Here is a 6,385-nt window from a genome sequence, read left to right as displayed (position 1 = left end):
TCCCATTTTGCCAACTATGATGAGCAGAGAACCGACCATCTGCTTAAATCCTCTTTAACTTAATCCTGGGGCCTTCATAGGAAAATCCTGAGCCCATTTCAGCCTCAGATGAAACCACCGGGGAGTGGATGGGCCCTTCAGACTCTCCTGGATCTCACCAAGGGATGTTTGAAGGGTGTTGGTGGATGTGGGCTGAGCCTGGAAGTGGAAAACACACAGTGGCTGTTTTCTATGTCAATAAATACACGTGGTGTAGCCATAGGCAGAGCACCGGTGGTTTTCCTTTAGACACGTGTTGCTGGAGTCTTTGGGGTTTTCAAGTTGGAGATATAGAGTTGGCTTGGGCTATTCTCATCCTTTGCTGCCCTACCTGTGGTAGTTTTTATGACCTGTTGGGACAGCTGGTTCATTAATAAAAATTAAAGCAGATGTCAAGAAGGTCTGGGATGAGTCAGATGGGTTAAATCCGTAGCTGGGGTTCAGCCCTTTGGGGTGTCTGTCCTGGCTCCATAGACATGTGTGGCTGAAACTGCAGGCACTGAACACCAGGATAAGCTCAAACTTCTGAAATTGGGGTATCCAGGGCTTTTTTTCTTTAAGGTTGCTGCTTTGTATTGCATAGAAAGTACTGACTGCAGCAGGGTTTGGCCAAGAATGGGGGTCAGAACTTGGGGCTTGGCCACAGGGCTGGAAAAAAGTTGAAGCCCAGCACAAGCCAGATGCAGGAGCAGCACCCCAAAAATTCCTGGGGGAATTGCAGATATTGCAGGGGGCGGGTGGGCAAGCAGCTGGAAACAGAGCTGTGATCATATCTCAGCACAGCAGCACTGCAGTGCTTGGGGTACAGCTGTGCCTGGGGCTTTCTGCAGCCCTCCCTTGCTCCACAGATAATTCCTAGGCAGTAAAAGAGGCAGATGGAACTACAGGGGATGGGAAAGGCCAATGCTCCCACAAGGAGATCCCCTTCTCCTTCAGCAGCAGGAAAACATGTTTGCCTACTCTTAAGCTAATATTGAAACCACTGAGCTTTCCCAAACACTGGGTCTGAATTTCCCACTGCACGTGAACTCATCAGAGCTACACATGAAAGAACGTGTTCAGCTACAGCACAGGCTGGTTTTCCTAGGCTGATTTATCTGGATTAGTGGTTTTTTTTTTTTCACTAGGTATAGATTTAAAAGTCTATAATGGTGGAATTTTCCCTCCTCTCTGGGCAGATGGGTCCTAACACAGAGTCAAGAAGGGTTTGCAAAGAATTTTATTTTTTTTTTAGACAAAAAGTCTCCTGAATCACTTTGTCCCTGACTGAGCATACCTCATATTTCATCTAAATCCTTCACTGAGCTGAGCTGGACCTGCAGGTACATTGCAATTATGCAGGTGTTCAAATGCTTGGCTGAATCAGGGCTTTCCTCCTCTCACCATCTCCCAGGGCTTTTTCAAATTATCCCCCAGCCCAGCCATATTTTGTGTCCAGGATGGTGCAAATGGTGCAGATAATGCTGATTTCAGCAAAATCCTCCAAGCTTGGGCTCTCTCTCAGTTTTGTCTTGTGAATGGCATCCCCAGGCAGCTCCTGCATCCCATCTCCACACCAGGTTGCCTTGTTAAGTGTCTGTTTTTAATTTCTCTCAATCAGGAGCTGGGCCCGAGCAATTACGTAGTAACAAGCAATTCATCCAGGGGGAGAGTGTGGATCTAGGTTAATTGGTCTGACAACTGAACCCAATCCTTTCCGGTTTTTCCCAGTTTTACTTATTTTTCTCTCCTTCTGCACAATCTCTGCAAAGCTCTCAGCCTTGTTAATTAAGGAGGTAGCTTCACCCCAAGGGCTGTTTTGTTCTCCCCTCCCTCCTTCAAACGCAAGAATAAAAAAAGCAGCAAGAATTAGCTAGTTTGGGATGAAACAACCACCTCGGAGCAGGACGGAGCCGGCTGGCTCTGACAGGAGTCAGACTATGTGGAGCTGTTGCTGCTCTCCAGGGCTTTGGGGAAACAATGGTGCGTGGGGAAAGCAGGTGCTGGGCCAGAAACGCTCCTCCAGGCACGTTTGATGTGTTCCACAAGCACACTGCATAGCAGGACAAGGTGGAAAACAGCAGGGTCCCTAGGGCTGGGTGGGTTCTGGGTTGGAGCTGCAGTGCTGCAGATTTGGGGGGGGGCAGGTGAAGAAGGGTTTATGGCTTCTTGGGAACACACAATCCAAAAGGTCTGTGCACTTCTGAAACAGTTTGTGCTACAAAACACTGTTAAAAGCTCCCTCCATGGGGGTCTCTGCCCAGTGACTACACCAGGAAGAGGAGAAATGAAGCCTTGCCCTTTTTTTTGTGGACTCCTTGTGGTCTCTTTTTATGAATTCCCATTACAAAGCTGGGCTCTGCCCATGCCAGGCAGGGTGGGACACTCATCTCCCTGTTTTCCTGTATCCCTTAGGTGTGGGTAGTCCCAGCCACACTATACAGGAAGGAACTAGAAAATATTCTGTGCCTCCATTTTCATAATCTGAACAGTCATGGGTAACCCAGAGATCAGTTTTGGAGTGAGGAGATGCCAGTGACATTTATAGTCAGGCATGTTTCCTTGCAGACTGGTATGTCCTGCAGAGAATAAACTGGCCCTAGTGTAGGGAATCAGTCCCAAAACATCCCCTGTGCTCTGAGAGTGGCTGAGGCTGCCACTGGCATCTGTGCCTATCCCCCAGGAGCCACCCAGGAGCACTTTCCCTGGGATAAAAAAGGATGTGCACAAGATGCATAAGCAGGAAGCACAGCTGTGAGACTGCTCTGCTAGACTGGAAAAGGAAAATCTGTTATAAAACAGGCACCCAAGGCATGAGTTTGCTTTTCCAGAGGCTGTGAGAGCCAGAGGGTCTGGGACTGAGAGCAAAGGAGATGCCTGCAAGAGGAGGGGTGATAACACCTGGAAAGCTTCAGAGATTGTTCCTCGGGGCTCATGGAGTCATTACCTGGCATGGCTGTGACTGGGAGGGGGAAGGGAGCAGGGCTGGGGCATTGAGCCAGGGGGTTCCCAGCTGGTGCCCGGCCAAAAGCCTTGTGCAGGTGGGCACGGAAAGGGTAACACAGACACCAGGAATCCCAGTCCCACCGAGATGGGGAGCTGGCTGAGAGCTGGGACTGGCTGCTGCCCACACCTGGATGCTGCCTTCAGCAGTGATACCATGAAATGCTCTAGGTTGGAACCTTAAAGACCATCCAGCTCCAATCCTGGTGACAGCATCGAACCTTACCTGGGCTCACACACAGGAACACACCAGTGTGGTGTTCAGGTGCTCTGCAGCACCAATTCCCTGCCTTTCCCATCCCTTCTCCTGGGAAGGGCTCAGCCCAGCAGGAGCTGCTCCTCATCCTCACACATTTCCCTGGCACTGGCAGCAGGGCCCTCTTGCCTCACTTTTACTAAACAGAAGCCAACTCCCAGCCCCCACAGCTGCTGCCATTGTATCTCCCAGCTCTTTTGGGATTTTCCCTGAGCCCTCTGGTGTGTTGAAGCCATCCCCAGGGTGACTCATGAGATGGATGTGAAGGCAGCACAGGTGCTGCCCTGCTGATGTTCCCACTGGGATGGCACAAAGGAAAAATGCCATGGGCACATAGAGGCTCACAGGCTTGATTACAGCTCCATAGACCCTCAAGTGCTCTCACCCAGTACCTGAACTACAGCCCTTCAGTAATTGCTGTTCATCTCCCTCCCCTGGATCTCAGCAAAACAGACCCAGCTCCAGCCCTGGTTACCTGGAGATGCTGAAAGCAGATTCAGGGACATGGGGTATTGGACCCAGACACAGCCAAAGCAAGTTCACCTCAAATCTGGCAAGTTAGAGTTTAAAATAACATGTGTTCAGGGTGAGTCTGTTCTGGGAGAGGAGCAGCACCGTTTCTCCAGGGTACCTTCCTCCCAGGATCATTGCTGGCACCCACCAGCTGAGGAGAAGTGGACAGGTGAGGGATAGGGATGAGCTCAGGGAGGCTGTGGGGTGTGCAAGCTCAGCTCCACTGGTCTCTGCCCATGGTGTGGCCTGACACCAGTGCCCTCCCCTATGACGGGTGTTTACAGAGCTGGACAGGATCCCTGGAGCCCTTGTGTCCATGTCCCTCTGGCTGCAGGACACCAGGGTTCTATGAGGTCGTGGTCAGACCCTTCCCCCAGCTGCATCCATGAGCTGGGGACCTCCAGGAAAAAGCCATGAGCTGGGAACCTCCAGGAAAAAGGCATTGGTGGGATGTTGCTGGCAGGTTTGGTGGTTGGTGGGAATAGCAGGCGAGGTGGCCTCGTGCTCGGGGTTGCTGGTCCCGGCGGTGCTCTGAGTGCAGAGTCAGCTGGATTTTGGCAGCTCTGAGCCCTGGCCCCTCACTACCCACAGTCCTGGCCCAGAGAGGCAGGGAGAAGGTGGCATGCTCACGTCTGAATACAACATGTTCCCCAAGCATGTTTGTTAACATAGTCACAAATAAACATTTTGCAAGATTGTTGCCAAGAGGACAGGCTTAATGTGTGTGGAGCCTTGAAGGACAGGAGAAAGCCAGTGAGCCTATCATGTGGGCTCTTGTCTGGCCTCCCCAGCACTGCTGGGGCAAGGGAAGTTGATTTCTCTCTGGGGAGTGCATTACTCAAGTCCCTGTGCACAAATGGAGAAGCAAATCCCATTAATCCAGCCAGGAGTGAAATAATATCATGGTGTTGGGGGAGAATGGAAGGGCAAGCAAAACCCATCAGGAACCACCCCAGTCCCCCTGTCCTCCCCACAGGGAGATCTGCCCCCACTCTGCTCCCCAAAATGGGCTCCAGCTTCAGGGTGAGCAAAAGGAAGAGGCAAAGTCATGTTCCAGCTCTTTTGGGGATTTCAGGCTTTCAGGGGCAGGATGAGCAATCTCAGCCCTGGGAGAGCTGTAGGGTCCGAGGGGGAAGCAGGGCCAGAGCCAAGCAGGGAAAGGAGAGATGCCCTGGGCTGTCAGGGGCCTTCAGCCTGTGATTTTTCCATGGATATTTTCTATACAGACCCTATAGGTTGCCTAGTTCATCTTCTAACCCACATGAAGTTGTTCATGTTTTTGCCCATTCCATTCTCTGTCCCATCCAGCTGGAGAGAGAGCAAGTGGTTGGGAGGAGGCTCAGCAACTGGTAGGTGCCATCCCAGCACAATTCCCCATCCTTAGAAATATCCAAGGCCAGGTTGGATGGCTCTTGGAGCAACCTGGAATAGTTGAAGGTGTCCCTACCCATGGCAGTGGGTTCCAATGAGATGGTGGCTTTTAAGATCCCTTCCAGCCCAAACCATTCCACGATTCTCTGATTTTCCTGGCTCCTGCAGCTGCCCCTCGGTACCCCCTGGTGCATTGGCTGGTCCCGGTGATCTGCCTCGGGCGGGAGGGATGCAGAGGGCATTGGAGCCTGGGCTGGGATAACTGGGCTGGAAGGAGGGCTGTGCTGAGCGCTGGCTGGCAGCTCCCACACGCGATCACACAGTCCCCTCTAGTGGATATTCCTCTTCCATCCACACGGATGCTCTGCCCACACTGCGCTGGCACCACCGGGCTCCAAAGCCTGGCACCGGCAGTGACCCTGAGGCACCGTCCTGCTTCTCTCCTCAATGTGGGCACGGTGGCAGGAGCAAAGCCCCATCCAGCTGCCTCCAGCTGCTCCATGGCTTCCTCCGCTCCTTCCCTTCCTGCGTATTTGTGTGATTCATCCTCCCTCGCCCCGTCCCCTGCCCTGCCTTTGTCCCTCACCACCCGCTGCCCTTGCGTCAGGGCTGGCCCCGCTTGGCCCCTGCATTCCTGGCTCTCCCCTCCGCTGGGATTTCACACCGCTCGCAGTTATTTGGGCAGTGGCCAACGTGAGAACGAGCTAATGAGCACCCGCGTGGCGACTGCTGACTGCTTCCGAGGATCCAGGGGAGGATCCAGGGGCGAGCATCCCTCGCTGCCAGGGCCTGCTACCTTGGTCCAGCTTGGGCTGGGGAGAAGTGGGATGCTTTCAGGTGGGACTGCCCTGAGGGGGGTGGGTGTTTGCACATTTGTCCAGCAGCTCCTGCCCATGGGAAGGGTGCAAAGTTTCCCACCAGCACCAGCTTTGAGCACTGCCCTGTGCTTAGGGCCAGAGCACTACCATCTCCTTACCTCTCCTCTCTGCCTCTGACTGCTTTGGAAACTGGTTATCACCTGGAATCTGTGTGATATCTGCAATCTGAGGCTTTTCAAGGGAAAATGAAAAAAACATAGAGGAAAGCGTGGAAGAACAGACACAGCTGTAAACCTGGAGTTCATCATGCTCCATCAGGATTCCACCCCTCCAACTCACCCCATCTTCTACTGGAATTGTGACCCTGGTCCCAGTGCCACCATCCAGCAGCCCCAGCTCAGGGCAG

This window comes from Cyanistes caeruleus, chromosome 17 (genome assembly GCF_971803275.1).
Source record: "Cyanistes caeruleus chromosome 17, bCyaCae1.hap1.1, whole genome shotgun sequence".
Lineage (NCBI taxonomy): Eukaryota > Metazoa > Chordata > Aves > Passeriformes > Paridae > Cyanistes > Cyanistes caeruleus.
This window is presented reverse-complemented; position numbering follows the sequence as displayed.